This window comes from Lynx rufus, unplaced genomic scaffold (genome assembly GCF_022079265.1).
Source record: "Lynx rufus isolate CCGP_SWC_20201006 ecotype Redwood Valley unplaced genomic scaffold, mLynRuf1.p SCAF_18, whole genome shotgun sequence".
Taxonomy (NCBI): Eukaryota; Metazoa; Chordata; class Mammalia; order Carnivora; family Felidae; genus Lynx; species Lynx rufus.
The window spans coordinates 4,472,585-4,492,885 of NW_025814832.1; the positions used below are offsets into that span (position 1 = coordinate 4,472,585).

Genomic DNA, 20,301 nt, shown 5'->3' on the forward strand with positions numbered 1-20,301 from the left:
CGGCTTGGGATTCTCACTCTGTCCTCTCTGTCCCTCCCTTACCCGTGCTTGCTCTCTCAAAATATATAAACTTTTTTTTTTAAATAAATATATAAATAATGCTGCAATAAACCTAGGGGTGCATTAGTCTGAATTAGTGCTTTTGCGTTTTGGGGGCAAATATCCAGTAGTGCGATTACTGGATCATAGGGCACTTCTAACTTTTTTTTTTTAAGCTTTATTTAAGTAATCTCTATGCCCAATATGGGGCTTGAATTCACGACCCCGAGATCATGAGTCATGTGCTCTTCCAACTGAGCCAGTCAGGCACCCCTATTTTTAACTCTTTGAGAAAACTGTGTACTATTTTCCACAGCTGCTGCACCAGTTTGCATTACCACCAACAGTGCACTAGGGTTCCTTTTCCTCCACATCCTTGACGACACTTGTTGTCTTTTTGATTTTAGCCATTCTGACAGGTGTGAGGTGCTATCTCATTGTAGTTCTGATTTGCATTTCCCTGATGACAAGTGATGTTGAGCCATCTTTTTATGTGTCTGTTGACCATCTGTATGTCTTCTTTGGAGAAATGTCTGTTCATGTCCTCTGCCCATTTTTTTTTTTTTTTTTTGTAAGCTCTACACCAAACATCGGACTTAAACTCATGACCGAGATCAAGAGCTGTAAGCTCTACCAACTGAGCCCACCAGGCACCCCTCTTCCACCTACTTTTGAATTGGATTATTTGGTTTTGGGGTATTGAGTTGTATCAGTGCTTTATACATTTTTGGATACTCTTTATCAGATATGTCATATGCAAATATCTTTTCCCATTCAGTAGGTTGCCTTTTAGTTTTGTTGATTGTTTCCTTTGCTGTGCAGAAGCTTTTTATTTTGATGTTATCTAAACTCCTCTACTTTCTTCAATCTCTGGTTATCATCTCCACTGGGAAACTTTTCCCACCCTAATTCTTCCAGGCAAAGTGTGTGTGTGTGTGTGTGTGTGTGTGTGTGTGTGTGTGTGTGTGAGAGAGAGAGAGAGATGCTTCCATAAGGTTTGCTTATACCCAGTTAGCACTCATCTGACTGCTCTGAATTGTTTACCGATCTCACCCAACGACTTACTGAGTTCCTTAAAGGCAGAAGCTATCTTATTAATCTTTGATCTGATATACCTAATACAACATCTCTCATAGCAGGCATTCAAGAAATGTAAGAGTCAATACAGAAATCAGGTAAACAATGAAAAATATGGTTTTAATACAAGAATTGTGACAGTAAATAAAAACTCTTTATGTACAGTTATGTTTTTTCAAAGTGTAGTCCACAGCCACCTGCATAAAAACTGCCTAGTATTTTTTTTAAATGCATACTCCCGGGCCCTTCATCAAACCTATATATATCTACAATTTTTCATATACGGTTTTTGGTAAACCAAAGGTTGGGAATTGTTGGATTAGAATAAATAATGAGACCTTACACAATTACTAAATGTAAATTTAAGAAAATGAATAATACAAAAAAAAAAAGAAAATGAATAATACAATAGTCAAATATTACAATTCAAGGTCCTTAAAAGTAATGAAGTCATTTAATAGAACCTACTTTTGAATCAGAGTCAATTATTTGTAAGTCAAGGCCACTGGTACATTGTGTTCAACATTTCTGAAGAGGAGAATCCAAGAGATAAAATACAACTGTCTTAAGATTATTTCCAATAGGATATTCTCCTTAACCTAGTATGGAAGTGAAAAGGGGCAACAACTTAAAAATATAAACAATTTAACATTTTTCAAATCATGCCCAAACCTGAGAAGCACTAATAAGCAACAAAAAATGAACTACTTAGATTACAGTAAAATTTTAGTTTAAGAGTATAATTCACTCTGGAAATATGCTTTTAAGGGGCACCTGGGTGGCTCAGATTAAGCGACCTACTTCAGCTCAGGTCATGATCATACGGCTTGTGAGTTCGAGCCCCACATCGGGCTCTGTGCTGACAGCTCAGAGCCTGGAGCCTGCTTAGGATTCTGTGTCTCCCTCTCTCTGCCCCTTCCCCAGCTCACACTCTGTCTGTCTCTCTCTCCCTCCCTCCCTCCCTCAAAAATAAATAAACATTAAAAAAAAAAAAGAAATATGCTTTTAATCCAAAGCACTTAGGTATATCAAAAAAAATTTCCCCATAAGAAATAATGGAAACTCCGATGATTAATTCCACAACCCAAAAATACTCATATAAAAATGATTTCCAACACTATAATACAAAATAATAAAATACAAAATATAAAGAAAAATAAACAAATTAACCTGCACTTATATTTGAAAACCTTCATGGCTGGTGTGAGGTAGCACGGGAGAGAAGGGTTACTGTGTAAGACGACTTTCACTATCACTGACAGAATCACTGCTATCTATTGGTTCAGTAGAATCTTTCTCTGCACAGGGGCCATTGTATACACTCGCATGGATGTTCATATAGTACAGTATTAATAAACTTGTTATATACTGTATTTAATGTAACTGGCAATAAGGCAGTAGAGGAAAGGGTCTATATGTGTAGGCAGCCTGACCTAGAATGAAGCAAACATTCCTAAGCTTACTCCTGTATGCAAATGCAAAGGACTGTCTGTCCGTAGGTGAAGTGACAAAAAATACACTAGTGCCAGTTGTGGGCACCTTCCAAAGTTCTGAAAAATCACTGATTTCTGCCAAACACCGCAGCCTGAGACCAAGCATCCAAAAATGGGAGACAATCACCCATGATCCCACAGCAAGAGACAGAGAGAGAGAGAAAGAGAGAGAGAGAGAGAGAGAGAGAGAGAGAGAGAAGAACCACTGGCTCAGGTGTGATCATGTGACATTCAGCACTGCATACTTACTACTCGAATTGCAAGACATTGCTTGTTTATTGAGTTAAAATTTATTAGAAATGCTTGCTCGTCTTTCAGAACACTCACCGAACAAGTTATTGGCAATCCAAAGTTTAACTGTATTTAGGATATATCTGTTCTCAATTATCTTCATCATAAATTCTACTATATTAAGATCTACTTCAAGTTACATTTCTAAGCTTCGTGTCCTCCCTAATATTCCCAAAATGAACAGTTTAACAATACAAATGTTTTGGACTTTCCTTTCAATCATTACATAACTAAATAAAGAATCTGTTAACTAGTATTTACAGAGAAAATGAGTCAAAACACAAACCCTACCTTTTTGTCATTTTTTGTTCAAATAGAAGAAAAAGCTCTTGTGAGTTTCCCCAAATCTCAATATATAGTTTTCCTTTAATGCTAAAGTTACAAGATAAAAATTGAATTTTTTTTACTGTCAACAAGATCTGGTGTATTGATTAGATCTTAAAATCTCTTTCAAAATAAAAAGTATACTGTATGACAGATATAAACAGACTCAGAAAATTAAAACTACAAAATTAAAATTAGATATCCTTTAAGTCAATATTTACATTATGGAGGAGGGCCTGAAGGGTTCAGTGGTTGCCTAAGGTCACACTTAATAACAGACATGGAATTAAAAATCTAAATTTACTAAATGCATGGTAATATCCTGAATTGGATCCTGGAATAGGAAAAATGACTTCAGTGGGAAAATCTGGATAAATCTGAATAAAGTCAATAATTTACAGTTTCATATCAGTATTAATATTAACTTTGTAATTCTGACAAATAGACCACTCTTACATAAAATGTTAACATTAGAGGAAGTTGGGTGAAAGGTACATGAGAACCGCACTAGCTATAATTTTTCTGTAAGTCTAAAATTATAAAATAAATATAAAAGGCTTACTTAAAAAACTCTAAATCTAAAACTAATTTCTTTTTTTTTTTTAAGTTTATTTATTTTGAGAGAGAGCATGCCCACAAGCAGGGGAAGAAGAAAGAGAGAGGGAAAGAGAGAATCCCAAGCAGGCTCTGTGGTGTCAGCACAGAGCCTGACTTGGGACTCGATCCCATGAACCCTGAGACCATGACCTGAGCCGAAATCAAGAGTTGGAGCCTCAACCGACTGAGCAACCCAGGAATCCCTAAATCTAAAACTAACTTCTAATCCAGAATGCTTCCTTTCTGTTTGCATAAAATTCGCTAAACAGAAAGGCATTAGATTCTAATACTGTGTATTCAGAAGGAACAACATATAGCACCTCCTTATAGCTTATAACAACATATAAGCACTTCCCAACCAAATACAATCAAAAGAAATCCTCCCTGTTTTTCTGCTTAACAAGAAAATCTTGTTATATTCCAGGCATTTTGCTTATTTTATTGAATTGTCACAACTGTCCTAAAATAATTATCAACCTAAATTATACCTGAGGTTCAGAAAAGCTAAGTAATTTGCCTACTATCACATGGTTTTCACTATACCTCATCATTGACTTTTTGCCAATCACCTAGGTACTTTTAGGATCATGTGTATTTGAATGAGCAAGAAGCATTTGTTACTAAATTTTAAAAATTCTACATCCACAGTGTTCTTCATTTCCAAACCCTTACTGCCAATCACATAGCCACTACCTTTTGTTTAGGTCTCTGTCACCTCTTGTCTGGTCTAGAGAAAAAAGCCTCCCAAACAAGCATTCTAATCTCGTCTTTCCCCCTTAATCCATTATGACATACACCCATAGTCATATGGGCCTCCCAGAATGTATACCCACATTTTAGTAAAGGTACGGATTTCCTTCTGGGAAATAACCTCTCCTCTGCCTAGACAAAACTATGTATAAATATGCCTAGCTCTGGAGCGCCTGGCTGGCTCAGTCAGTGGAATGTGCGACTCTTGATCTCGAGGTTGTGAGTTTGAGCCCCATGCTGGGTGTAGTGAGAACTTAAAAAAATTAAATCCAAAAGAAATAAATATGCTACTTCTGCTCTTACAGATGATTGGACATGAACCAAGCTAAGCCAACCCCACTCTCTGTTTTCAGAGTCTGGAATCTTGAGCAAAATGAAAAAAGTTTGGGGGGAAAATGGATGGCACTAATTTATTCTGGTGGCCTCCTGTTTAGAATGTCAATTCATTCCTGATATCAAGATCCCAAGAACTGTCCCAGACTGGCTCTCTAGCCTTCCTTTTGAGTCTATGAGCAATTTAGTAGCCTTACAATGACTTTCATTTCTCCATAAGATAGTCACCATCACTTTTCTGCTTGCAAACAAAGACCATAATGAATACAGCACTCTTGATTCATTTCAGATCTCTAAAGCACCTCGAAAGTATCACTCAATCCTCCTGTTCAAAAACTTAAAATGAACCCACAAATTTTCACTATTATAATCTTCTCCAGAGTGACTTTTCAGAGTTCTCCCAACTTGGGTCCAATTGATATTTGTGAGCTTATTTCTCACCAATGACATCATGTATATTAGGGCTATTTTCTTCACTTGGAATGCTATCCGCACCATCTCTGCCTATAAATCTTATCCACCCTTCCAAATATACTTCAATTATTATCTTGTATGTAAATTCTTCATCAATTCCACTAACACAATAAGATACTGTAGAAAAATCCTCATGCAACTTTGTATCTATTTTATTACATATTCTGCATTCACTTACTACTGTATGAGTTATATTCTTCCACTGACCCCACTAACTCTTCCAAAAGGCAAAAGAAAGAGTGGAAATACGTCAAGTATGTGCTGACACAATTCAATCAAAAATAATACCACCAGGGACACCTGGCTGCCACAATCAGAGGGGCACACAACTCTTAGTCTCACGGTCATGAGTTCGAGCCCCATGTTGGATGTAGACATTACTTAAATAAATAAAACTTAAAAAAAAAAAAAAGAATATCACAATATTGGCTATTCATATTATGACAAAATTTAAGCCAATCAAACTGTTTTGAAACTTGGTATATGCAATTTCAGGATCAACTTCTGTTTCTGAGTGATGATAGAGTAATTGGGACAGGATTTATATTCCTGACATAAGATCTGAAAAGCTGGAAAAATATAAAATGCCTTTTTAGACACTGCACAAGAGGCAGTACATGACCACAATCTCTGCTAGAAGTGAAACAAGGTAAGTTCTAGGGTTACTGCTTTCTACCTAGAAACACTTTCTAGAATGCAGTATAGGCAAAGAGATTCCAAGAAAAGCACAGCAGTCTCTGAGCAAAGAAGACAAATATCAGGGGTACCTGGATGGCTCGACTGGTTAAGCATTCAACTCGTGGTTTTGGCACAGGTCATAACCTCATGGTTCTTGAGTTCGGGTCCCATACTGGGCTCAGTGCTGACAGTGTGGAGCCTACTTGGGATTCTCTCTCTCCTCTCTCTGCCCCTCCCCTGCTCACAGTCTCTCTCCCTCTCTCAAAATAAATAAATTTTAAAGTTATTAAAAAAAAAAAAAAAGACAGATCAGAGTTTAGGAAGTCCAAGCCAACTGAAATAGAGAAAGTAGACTTTCTGGAGAAAGAATTTCAGAACTGTTCAGCAGATGCCTCCCAGTATCTCTGGCTGAATACAAAGCTGCACATGCACAGGTTTCCTGAAACTCCGTAAGGCCAGGCAAAGAACAACTACGGGGGAGCTAAACTCCCAGAGGTCACACAGGCTAGAAGATGGTCTCAGTTCCAACTCAACCATGGTGGAGAATCCTTAGAGACTTAGAGAACTCAGTAGAGTCCCCAAAAGGGTCATAACTTACCAGCAGAGCTAAATTAGCATTCCTGAAGGGATTAAGGCAATCCACAAGCAAGTGCCCATCAAGACAAAGTGTAATGTTCTTTAAAAGATAACGGGGCGCCTGGGTGGCGCAGTCGGTTAAGCGTCCGACTTCAGCCAGGTCACGATCTTGCGGTCCGTGAGTTCGAGCCCCGTGTCGGGCTCTGGGCTGATGGCTCAGAGCCTGGAGCCTGTTTCCGATTCTGTGTCTCCCTCTCTCTCTGCCCCTCCCCCATTCATGCTCTGTCTCTCTCTGTCCCAAAAATGAATAAACGTTGAAAAAAAAAATTAAAAAAAAAAGATAAGCAAAAAATTCAGAATAAAAAAAAAAGAGGGGAGAACATACTAAACTCAATCAAAAATTAAAAGATATACCAAAAACTGCTGACTTCAGCAGTACATATACTAAAACTAGAATGACACGGAGATTAGTAAGGTTCATATGCAAGGATGACATGTAAATTTGTGAAGTGTTCCATATTTTTAAAAAAAGGAAAAACTGCAGGGACATCTGACTGGCTCAGTCGGTGGAGCATGTGATTCTTGATCTTGGGGTTGTAAATTCAAGCCCCATATTGGATGTAAAGATTACTTAAAAATAAAATATTTTAGGCAAGCCTGGGTGGCTAAGTCAGTTGAGTGTCCAACTTTTGATTTCAGCTCAGGTTATGATCTCACCGTTTGTGGGTTCAAGCCTGATGTCAGGCCCCATGCTGACTGTGCAGAGCTTGCTTTGGATTCTCTCTCTCCCCCCCGCTCTCTCTCTGCCCTTTCCCCACTCTCACACACATGCTCTCTCAAAATAAATAAACTTTAAAAAATTAAAATAAAATAGAATCTTTTAAAAAAGAAAAAGACATACCAAAAAACCCAAGAAATGCTATCCATAACCAACAGAAAACTTGGTCAACAAAAACAGATCTCAGAATGAAAGAGAAATTAGCAAAAAAGAGCATTAGTTATTCTAAATATCTACAATTATTTAAATAAAAACATATACAAAACAAAGAAAGGAGAAAGGAAAAAAACAAAACAGAGCAAAATGGAACTTCAAAAGATGAAAAATACAATTCAGAAATCAAAAAATACACTAGATGGGATTAATATGACATAGGACAGTGAAGAAAACACATAAATTTTTAAAAGATCTACTAATATGGAGACATGAAAATAAAAAACCATATAACAGCACAATTAAAAAAGAAAAAATGTGTAGGATCACAGTGACTGTGGGACAATATTAAATGGTCTAACATATATGCAACTGGAGTACCACATAAGAAGATGAACTAAAAAATTATTAGAAGAAATAATGACCAAAAATTTCTTAATTTTGATGGAAACTTTAATCCCACAGATTCAAGAAACTGAATAAACACCTCCAGGATAACCTCAAATCAAGATGAAGGTACACTATAGTCAATTTATTGAAAAACCAATAATAAAAAGACTTACGACTAGTCAGAGAAAAGACATATTTCCTACAGAAAAAAAATAATAAGAATGTAGAATTCACATCTAAAACTGTCATGTCAAAAACATATCAGCATGGGGGTGCCTCAGTGGCTCAGTCAGTTGAGCTTCTAACTTCAGCTCAGGTCAGGATCTCAGGGTTCGTAGGTTTAAGCCCCAGCAATGGGCTCGCTGCTGTCAGCACAGAGCCCACTTCGGATCCTCTGTCCACCCCCGCCCCCTTCTCTCTGTCCTTCCTTGGCTTGCATGCACACTCTCTCCCTCAAAAAATAAACATTAAAACATATACCACAATCCTAAATGCATATGCACCTGATAAAACTTCAAAATACATGAAGAAAAACAGACAAAACTTTAAAAAGACAAATGAGGGGCACCTGGCTCAGTTGGTTGAGTGTCTGACTTTGACTCAGGTCATGATCTCATAGTTTGTGGGTTCGAGCTCCGCATCAGGCTTCCTGCTGACAGCATGGAGCCTGCTTGGGATTCTGTATCTGCCTCTCTCTTTGCCCCTCCCCTGCTTGTGCTCTGTCTCTGTCTCTCAAAAGTAAATAAACATTTAAAAAAATTTTTTTTAATTAAGAACATAAAAAGACAAATGAAAAATTATACTTAACATTCCGAAATTACTCTCTATAACTGAACAAACAAGTACAGAAAATCAATAAGGATACAGAAACTTAACACTCAAATAATTTGACCTAATTCACATTTATAAAGCACTCCATCTAACAAAGAATGCACATTCTTCTCAAATGCTTATGTAACATTAACCAAACCAGACATACACCCAGCCATAAAACAAGTCAAAACAAGGTGCCTGGTTGGCTTAATCAGTGAAGCTTGCAGCTCTTGACCTTGGGGTTGAGTTTCAGCCCCCTATTAGGTGTAGAGATAACTTAAAAAACAAAACCTTTAAAAAAAAAAAAAGTCTCAACAGGAGTACCTGGGTGGCTCAGTCAGTTAAGCATCCAACTTCAGCTCAGGTCAGGATCCCACAGTCCATGAGTTAGAGCCCCATGTGAGGCTCTGTGCTGACAGCTCAGAGTCTGGAGCCTGCTTTGGATTCTGTGCCTCCCTCTCTCTCTGCCCCTTCCCCACTTGTGCTCTCTCTCTCTCTCTCTCAAAAATAAAAACATTAAAAATAATTTTAAGGAAAAAAAGTCTCAACAAATACAAAAGAATTAAATTCATACAGAGTGTATTCTCTGACCACACAGAATTAGAAACTAAATCAGGAACGTTCCTAAATATTTGGTAATTAAACAACACAATTCTAAATTTTTTTTTTAACGTTTATTTATTTTTGAGACAGAGAGAGACAGAGCATGAACGGGAGAGGGGCAGAGAGAGAGGGAGACACAGAATCGGAAGCAGGCTCCAGGTTCTGAGCTGTCAGCCCAGAGCCCACGCGAGGCTCGAACTCACGGACCGCGAGATCGTGACCTGAGCCGAAGTCAGACGCTTAACCGACTGAGCCACCCAGGCGCCCCAAAACAACACAATTCTAAATAACATATAGTGGGGGTACTGAAGCCACTGTCACCAAGTCTAGATCCAATGCCACACATGTGCACACCCACCTGGCCTAACAAGAACCTTCAATTCCTTTTGGTTCTAAATCCAATGTGGCAATTCTCAAGGATCAGCTTGGGAGGGAGGGAGGGAGGGAGGGAGGGAGGGAGGGAAGGAAGGAAGGAAGGAAGGAAGGAAGGAAGGAAGGCAGGCAGGCCGGCCGGCCATAACCCCAAGAGTAAGATTACAGTTTTTTGAGTTGGTGCTGTTGGCATGGCCTGTGCCATCAGTCTCTTTTTCTATTTTAGAGAGAGAGAGTTTGTGAACGGGTAGAGGGGCAGAGGGAAAGAGAAAGAGAATCTTAAGCAGGCTCCACTCTCAGCACGGAGCCCCACAAGGGGATCTATCTCACAACTGGAAGATCATGACCTGAGCAGAAACCAAGAATTTAACCAGGGTCCTGCCATGAGTCTCTCAATGAAGGACTTGGAAAATGAACTTGCTCTTAATGATATCATGAAAGACAAACTGAAGGGACAGATGATGGATCTCCAACATGGCAGCCTTTTCCTTAGAACACCAAAAACTGCCTCTGGTAAAGACTGTAACATGACTGCAAACTCCAAGTTGGTTATTATCACAGCTGGGGCCTATTAGCAAGAGACTGTCCAGCGTAAAGCAAACATATTTAAATTCATCATTTCTAATTATTGTAAAATAGAGCCTAAACTGCAAGTTGCTTGTTGTTTCCAATCCTGTGGATATCTTGACACGTGTGGCTTGGAAGATAAGCACCTTTCCAAAAACACTGTGTTATTGGAAGTGGTTGCAATCTGGATTCAGTCTGGCTCCATTACCTAATAGGGGAAAGGCTGGGAGTTCAGCCATTAAGCTGTCATGGGTGGGTCCTTGGTGAGCATGGAGACTCTAGTGTACCTGCATGGAGCAAATGTTGCTGGTGTCTCCCAGAAGTATCTGCACCCTGACAGAGACACTAATGCAGATAAGTAACAGTGGAAAGAGGCTTAGAAACAGGTGGTTGACAGTGCGTATAAGGTCATCAAACGGAAAGACTACACATCCTGTGGCAGATTTGGCAGAAAGTATAATGGAGAATCTTAGGTGGGTGCATCCAATTTCCACCATGATTAAGGGATTCTATGGAATGAAACATGATGTCTTCCTCTGTGTTCCTTGAGACAGAATGGAATCTCAGATGTTGTGAAGGTGAATCTGACTCCTGAGGAAGAGGCCTACTTGAAGAAGAGTACAGATACACTTCAGGGGGATCCAAAAAGAACTGCAGTTTTAAAGTTTTCTACTATTGTACCACTTCACTGTTTAGGCTACAACAGGATTTTATTTGGAGGTTGTATATATTGTCCTTATTATGTTACTCTAGTAATTATTAAAATGATCTAGGAAAAACATCAGTTTCCTCAAGTTGCAAACAGAATAGCTCATAAAACCCTGCAGCCATATGCTGATACTGGATGATACCTATCTTGTGTAGTCCTAAATTGGTTAATGTAAAATATAAAATAGTTCTACCACCTCAGAGGCACCAGTGACATTGCTGCATATGTTACAGTTGTTCTTCAAATCATATATGTATTTACTGTGTGTGATATATGATTCCTGGTTCTTTCACCCAACATGCCTCATACAACTTTTTTTTCCAGTTAACCACATCCTGGGATCCAAAGTATACATTCAATATTGCATATATTGTGCAGAACTGTTCCAACAGATCTTGTGTACTACATATATCAGAATAGTATACATTGCCATACTGTAACAAAACAAAAAAAAGATCTACATGTAAACAATGCAACCAACTATCCAAGAGTCATACCAATTAAAATACCAAATAAACTTTGAACAGTAAAAAATAAACAAACAAATAAACAAAAACATGTGGTAGGTCAAAGAGAAGCATATGGGAAAATAAGAAAATATTTTGAATTGAATAAAAGTGGAAACAGGATTCAAACTTTGTGGTTCAGAACTAAACAAGTACTTAAAAGGAAATTTTGTAACATTAAATCCCTGCATTAGAAAATAAGAGCGATGTAAAGTCACACCATAAACATCCAGCTTAGGAAATAAACAAAACAAACGAAAAAAAGCAAATTAAATACAATAAAAGCAGAAGGAGGAAAATAATAAAGAGTAAAACCCTGGGGCGCCTGGGTGGCGCAGTCGGTTAAGCGTCCGACTTCAGCCAGGTCACGATCTCGCGGTCCGTGAGTTCGAGCCCCGCGTCAGGCTCTGGGCTGATGGCTCAGAGCCTGGAGCCTGTTTCCCATTCTGTGTCTCCCTCTCTCTCTGCCCCTCCCCCGTTCATGCTCTGTCTCTCTCTGTCCCAAAAATAAATAAACGTTGAAAAAAAAATAATTTAAAAAAAAAAAAAAGAGTAAAACCCAATGAAATTGAAAACAAAACAAACCAAGAGAAAAATCAATTTCACCAAAATCCAGTTCTTTGAAAAGGTAAAATAGATAAATCTCAAGCCAAGTGATCCAAAAAGAAAGAGAAAGGATACAAATTACTAGTATCAGGCATTAAAAAGGGGCTATCACTTACAGACCCTACAGACAGGGGCTCCTGGGTGGCTCAGTCAGTTAAGCGTCAAACTTCGGCTCAGATGATGATCTCATGGTTCCTAAGTACAAGCCCCACATCAGGCTCTCTGCTGTCATTGCAGAGCCTGCTTCAGATCCTCTGTCCCCCACCTCCCCACCACTCTCGCACTCACACATGCTCGCTCACTCACTCAAAAATATACTTTAAATAAAATTATAAGAGAATATTATGTATAATTTTATCAGTTAATTTGATAAAAACAAACTATCAAAGTTAACTCAAGAATAAATAGACACCCTAAATAACTGTTTTACTTTTTTTTTTTTTAAGTTTATTTACTTTTTTGGTAATCTCTTTACAAATGTGAGGCTTGAACTTATGACCCCAAGATCAAGAGTCACATGCTCTTTGGACTGAGCCAGCCAGGTGCCCCTAACTATGTTTGTTTTAAATAAATTGCATTTTTTACGGGGCACCTGGGTGGCTCAGTTGGTTAAAACGTCTGACTTCAGCTCAGGTCACGATCTCGCGGTCCGTGAGTTCGAGACCCGCATTGGGCTCTGGGCTGATGGCTCAGAGCCTGGAGCCTGCTTCCAATTCTGTGTCTCCCTCTCTCTCTGCCCCTGCCCCGTTCATGCTCTGTCTCTCTCTGTCTCAAAAATAAATAGAAAATGTTAAAAAAAATTAAAAAAAAGAGAATGAAAGGAATGAGAGAAAATATTTAAAAAATAAATAAATAAATAAATAAGTTGCATTTTTTAATGTTTATTTATTTATTTTGAGAGAGACAGTGTGTGTGTGCAGCACAAGTGTGAGAGTGAGTGAAGAGAGAGAATCTCAAGCAGGCTCCATGCTAGAAGTACAGAGCCGGATGTAAGGCTCGGATCTCATGAACCATGAGATCATGACCTGAACCAAATCAAGAGTCAGATGCTTAACTAACTGTGCCACTCAGGTGCTCCTAAATAAACTGAATTTAAATGCCTTGTCACAAATAAAATTGAACCCAAATGGTTTCACTGGTAAATTCTACCAAATATTTAAGAAAGAAATAACATCAGGGCACCTGAGTGGCTCAGTTAAGCATCTGACTCTTGATCTCTGCTCAGGTAATGATCTCAATGTTCATGGGATCCAGTCCTGGTCAGGCTCTGTGCTGACAGTGCAGAACCTGCTTGAGATTCTTCTCTTTCCCTCTTTCTCTGCCCCTCCCCTGCTCATGCTTGCATGTACTGTCTCAAAATAAACATTAAAAAAAAAAAATCACATCAGTTCTACATAAACAGTTCTAGCATATAAACACTTAGCAATTTAACTTAAGAAGTCAACAATACCATGATACCAAAATCAGATACGAACAAGAAATCTACAGACCAGTATCTCCCTTAGATATCAATGCAAAAACTCTGAACAAAGTATTAGTAAATAGAACCTAGCAACTTATGAAAATAATAATGTATCATCACCAAGTGGAGTTCATCCCTGGAGTGAAAAATCAACCTATATAACTCACTATATTAGACTTAAAAAGTATAATTATATGATTTCGGTAGAGGCAAAAAAAAAAAATTTGACAAAGTTCAATTCATTCATGGCAGAAACTCAGCAAACTGAAAACAGAAGGAACTTCCTGAACTTGATAAAGAATATCTATAAGACTACAAGAACCCTACAGTTAACATCATATGTAATGATGAAAGACTAAGTACTTTTCCCATAAGATGGGGAACAAGGCAAGGATATCCACTCTCACCACACCTATTCCAGATTGTACTGAAGGATCTAGTCAGTGCAATAAGGCATGCATGCATGCATGTATGCATAAATAAATAAATAAATAAATAAATAAGCAAGCATTCACATTGGAAAGGAAGAAATAAAATTATCTTTAATCATAAACAAAACTGTCTACTTAGAAAATCCCAAATAATCTATAAAATAGCTTCTCAAACTTACTAGTAAGTGATTTCTTAAGGTTGTACAATACAAAGTCAATACACAAAAATCAACGTATTTTTACACAGTAGTAGCAAAACAGAAGTTTGAAGGAAAAAAGTAACATTTACAATAACATCAAAAATCATTACTTAGGAATAAATCTAACAAATATGTGCAAAATTTGTATGCTGATAACTACAAAGCACTGATGACAGAAATCATAGATAACCTAAATAAACAGAGAGATACACTCTACTGGTAGACCGGAAGACTCAATATTGTTAAGGTGTTCATGCTCTCCAAAACGCTCTCCATGATGCCATACAATCTCAAAAGACTAATGGTGTTTTTTTTTTTTTTTTTTTAAGAAACTGACAAACGTATTCTAAAACTTACATTAAAAAGAAAAGCACCGGGGCGCCTGGGTGGCGCAGTCGGTTGGGCGTCCGACTTCAGCCAGGTCACGATCTCGCGGTCCGGGAGTTCGAGCCCCGCGTCAGGCTCTGGGCTGATGGCTCAGAGCCTGGAGCCTGTTTCCGATTCTGTGTCTCCCTCTCTCTCTGCCCCTCCCCCGTTCATGCTCTGTCTCTCTCTGTCCCAAAATAAATAAACGTTGAAAAAAAAAAAAAAAAAAAGAAAAGCACCTAGGGGCACGTGGGTGGCTCACTCAGCTAAGAGTCCGACGTCGCCTCGGGTCATGACCTCGTGGTTCCGTGGGTTCAAGCCCAACGTCAGGCTCTGTGCTAATTATGCTCTCTGGAGTCTCCCTCGCTCTCTGCCCCTCCCCCACTCACACTCTGTTTCTGTCTCTCTCTCAAAAATAAACAAACATTTAAAAAAAAAAAAGAAAGAAAGAAAGAAAGAAATCAAGGGGCACCTGGGCGGCTCAGTTGGTTAAGCATCCGACTTTGATTTCAGCTCAGGTCACGAGCAGTTCATGGGTTCCAGCCCCGCACTGGGCTCCACGCTGACAGTTCAGAGCCTCCTTGGCATTCTTTCTTTCTCTCTCCCTCTCTCTCTCTCTGCCCCTCCCCTGCTCGTGCTCTCTCTCTCTCTCTCTCAAAATAAATAAATAAACTTAAAAAAAAGTTTTTTATTAATTTTTTATGTTTATTCAGTTTTGAAAGACAGAGACAGAGCACAAGCAGGGGTCGGGCGGAGAGAGAGGGGGACACAGAATCCGAAGCAGGCTCTGGGATCTGATCTGCTAGCACAGAGCCCGACACAGGGCTCGACCTCACGAATTGCGAGATCATGACCTGAGCTGAAGCTGGATGCTCAACCAACTGAGCCACCCAGGCGCCCCTCAAAAAAAGTTTTTTAATAAAAAAAAAAAAAGGAACTGATAAACTACACTTCATCAAAATTGAAAACTTCTGTTCTCTGAAAGGTAATATTAATAAAAAACAAGCCTGAGAGAAAAGATTTGCAAAACACATACCTAACATGTTAATTAACTTGGATTTAAATGAAATTTAAAGAGGCGGCTGGATGGCTCAATCAGTTAAAACGTCCAACTTCAGCTCAGGTCATGATCTAGCAGTTCATGGGTTCGAGCCCCTCATTGGGCTCTGTGCTGACAGCTCAGAACCTGGAGCCTGCTTCGGATTTTGTGTCTCCCTCTCTCTCTGCTCCTCCCCTGTTCATGTTCTGTCTCTCTCTCTCAAAAATAAATAAAACATTTAAAAAATTTTAATTTCTAATTATAATACTCAGAAAACTATAGAACTCCCCCCCCCTTTTTTTTTAAGTTTATTTTTTGAGAGAGCAAGCGAGCACAGGGAAGGGACAGAGAGAGGGAGAAAGAATCCCAAGCCGGCTCTGCACTGACAGTAGGGAGCCTCACGCGGGGCTTGAACCCATGAACTGTGATATTATGACCCGAGCTGAAATCTAGAGTTAAACGCTTAACCTACTGAGCCACCCAGATGTCCCTAGAACACTTATGATAGAAAGTGAAAAAGACACAAAGAAATGGAAAAACATTCCATGCTCATGGACTAGAAGAATAAACATAGTTAAAATGTCTATATTACCCAAAGCAATCTCACATTTAATGCAATCCCTATCAAAATACCACCAGCATTTTTTCAGAGCTAGAACAAAGAATCCTGAGATAGCGTGGACCCACAAAAGACTTCGAATAGCCAAAGTAATCCTGAAAAAGACATCACAATTCCAGATTTCAAGCTATATCACGAACCTGTAGTCATCAAGACAGTATGGTACTGGCACAAAAACAGACACACAGATCAATGGAACAGAACAGAAAACCCAGAAATGGACCCACAACTATATGGTAACTAATCTTCAAACAAAGCAGGAAAGAATATCCAATGGAAAAAAGACAGTCCCTTCAACAAATGGTGTTGGGAAAACTGGACAGCAACATGTAGAAGAATGACACTGGACCACTTTCTTACACCATACACAAAAATAAATTCAAAATGGATGTAAGACCTAAATGTGAGACAGGAAACTATGAAAATCCTACAGGAGAACACAGGCAGCAACCTCTTTGACCTCAGCCACAGCAACTTCTTACTAGACACATTGCCAAAGGCAAAGGAAACAAAAGCAAACATGAACTACTGGGACTTCATCAAGATAAAAAGCTTCTGCACAGCAAAGGAAACAATCAGCAAAACTAAAAGGCAGCTTGCGGAATGGGAGAAAGATATTTACTAATGACATATCTGATAAAGGGTTAGTATTCAAAATCTATAAAGAACTTATCAAATTCAACACCCAAAAAACAAATAACCCAGTCAAGAAATGGGCAAAAGACATGAATAGACACACTTCCAAAGAAGGCATCCAGATGTCTAACAGATACATGAAAAGATGCTCAACATTACTTATCATCAGGGAAATATAAATCAAAACCACAATGAGATACCACCCCACACCTGTCGGAATGGCTGAAGTTAACAACACAAGAAACAACAGGTGTTGGTAAGGAGGTGGTGAAAGGTGAACCCTCTTGCACTGTTGGTGGGAATGCAAACTGGTGCAGCCCCTCTAGAGAACAGTATGGAGGTTCTCAAGAAACTAAAAATAGAAATACCCTAGGACCCATCAATTACACTATTAGGTATTTACCCAAAGGATACAAAAACACAGATTTAAAGGGGTACATGCACACCAATGTTTATAGCAGCATTAGCAACTATAGTCAAACTATGGAGAGAGCCCAAATATCCATCAACTGATGAATGATAAAGAAGATGTGGTATATACACAATGGAATATTACTCAGCCATCAAAAAGAATGAAATCTTGTCATTTGCAATGACGTGCTCAGAGCTAGAATGTATTATGCTAAGTGAAATAAGTCAGAGAAAGACAAATACCATATAATTTCACTCATATGTAGGATTTAAGAAACAAAACAGATGAATACATGGGAAGGGGAGGAAAATAAAAAGAGGGGGAAACAAACCACAAAAGACTCTTAATGATAGAGAACTAACTATGGGCTGACAGAGGGAGGTGGGTGGGTGGGAGATGGGCTAGACGGGTGATGGGTACTAAGGAGGGCATTTGTTGTGATGAGCACTGGGTATTGCATGTAAGTGATGAATCACTGAATTCTACTCCTGAAACCAATATTGCACTGTACGTTAACTAAAATTTAAATTAAAAAATAAAATATGATAACATTTCTAATTATATATAATGTTGGAAGGAGTCATACTCTTAAGAAAATTTAAACTAGTGTCACCATATCCCTTCTTTTTGTTTTACAATCTCTTCTTTTTAACTACCCATAGTACTTTGTATTTGTACCAAACAGTTTGGCACTTAATTACATAGTAACACCAAATATTTTGTATCTTCCCAGACTTTTTTTTTTTTTTTTTTTGGTAACTTAAGCATACCTCTTTGAGAATCAAAAGTTTTATATTTTTCCATAGAAGATATACAAACGGCCAATAAGCAAATGAAAAGATGGTTAATGTCCTTAGTAGGAAAATGCAAATCAAAACCACAAAGAGGTAGCACTCACACACAGTAGGATGGCTTATAATTTTTTTTTTAATTTTTAACGGAAAATAACTGTTGGAATGCATGTGGACAAACCAAAATCCCTGTGCATTGCTAGTGGAAACATAGTTTAGTCTCTGTGAAAAACACCTGGCAGTTCCTCAAAGTTAAAACACAGAATTACCATATGACCCAGCAATTTCACGCCTAGGTATATACCCACAAGAACTGAAAACAGGTACTCAAAGAAGTACATGTGCACACACACATGTTCATTGTAGCACTATTCACAACAACCAAAGGTAAAAATCGCCCAACGTCCAACAAATGAATGAATAAACAAACTGTAGTATGTACATACAATTGAGTAGAATTAAGCCATAAAAAGGAATAAAGTACTAATACAAACTACAGTGTGGATGAACCTCTAAAACATTAAGTGAAAGAGGAACCTGGGTGGCCCATTTGGTTAAGTGTCCAACTTCAGCTCAGGTCATGATTTCACGATTTATGAGTTCAAACCCTGCATCAGGCTCTCTGCTGTCAGTGCAGAGCCCACTTAGGATACCCTGTCCCCTTCTCTCTCTGCCCCTCCCCTGATTGTGCTCTCTTTTTCTCTCAAAAATAAACACTTAAAAATTTTTAAATAAATAATATTAAATGAAAAAGGCCAGATACAAAAGGTTTTATATGATTCCATTTATATGAAATATCCAGAACAGATAAATCTACAGAGACAGAGCACAGACTGGTGGTTATCAAGGCAGCATATTATAGTTAATAATATTGTATTGCATATCTAAAAGTTGCTAAGACACCAGACCTTAAAAATTCTCATCACAACAAAAAAGTATTTGTAACTTTGTATGGTGACAGATGTTAACCAGACTTATTGTGGTGATCATTTTGCTATATAAATATAAAGTCATTATGTTGTATAACTGAAATTAGTATAATGTTATATGTCAATTATACTTCAATTTTTAAAAAAAGATATATTTGCAAAAGTAATTTATGATAATCTGGAATGTTAGAAACTTTTTCTAGCTTAATCTGAGTGATAGGTACATCTGTAAAACTTCATTTGTATAACTAACCATTTGTATATTCTACCACAATTGAAAGAAAGACCCACAAATAGTTGCCACATAATACAGTGCCTTTGTAGGTTTGAACAGTTAACAGAAGAGTGGTCTGTCAGGAGATAAATCACACTAATATGTAAGAGGAACTGAAATGGGAAAGGAAAAAATAGCCCTTAAAGTAATTTAGAATTGGAGCACCTGGGTGGCTCAGTCAGTTAAGCATCCAACTCTTGATTTCGGCTTAGGTCTTGATCCCAAAGGGATGGGATCAAGCCCCACGTCAGGCTCTACGCTGAGCATGGGGCCTAAGATTCTCTCTCTCTCTCCCCCCTCTGCCCCACTCCCCTGCTCGTGCGCTCTCTAAAATAAAATAATAAAGTAACTTGGACTCAAGGTAATAATACTAACACTTTATACCAAGTACTGTTCTAAGAACTAACTATACATATAATAATGCATCTAATCCTTCTCATAACTCTACATGACAGGTATTATTATTATCCTCATTTTACAGATGATGAAACTTAAGCCCAAAAAGGTTAAGTAATTTGCTCAAGGTCACACAGCAATGAGAACTTTCCCCATGATAATAAACTTATTTTTTTTTACCATAACATACATACCTATGAATATACAACAAAACAAAAACGAAGACAAACTAAAACTTGCATTCTCACAACTGGCATTCTCACTAAAACTGACATTCTCACAACTGGCATTCTCTTTGGTTTCTACAAAACCAGAGACCAACAGTAACATTTCTTTGCCCCATCATGAAACTTCAAAGTCAGCATCATCCTCTCACCAATTTCAGTCTGCAATCTTACCTAACTATAAACCTCACCCAGAAAGGCACCATCTATATCACCCTTGATCTTCTACTCTGAAATAAGGCTTCACAAAATAAAAAGTACTTACTTTCTCACAAGAATGTTAAAGATACTTGGAAAAGAGAACGAAGAATAAAACATATTCCAAAGGAAAAAAATCCATAACTTCATAATCTACTGGATGAATACAGGTGAGAATAGAGGTTAAAAGAATCA

General features: G+C 38.1%; 1 protein-coding gene, 1 non-coding gene and 1 pseudogene across 2 annotated transcripts in view; 2 read left to right on the forward strand and 1 right to left on the reverse strand.

Moving 5' to 3' along the window:
- TAOK1 (TAO kinase 1) overlaps window positions 1–20,301 on the reverse strand; it is a 144,412-nt gene that overhangs the window by 108,567 nt on the left and 15,544 nt on the right. The window lies entirely within an intron of this gene.
- LOC124513630 (U6 spliceosomal RNA) lies at window positions 7,054–7,156 on the forward strand. Its single transcript, XR_006962463.1, has one exon. It is a non-coding gene; the product is annotated as a U6 spliceosomal RNA (small nuclear RNA).
- LOC124513127 (L-lactate dehydrogenase A chain-like) lies at window positions 10,125–10,971 on the forward strand (annotated as a pseudogene).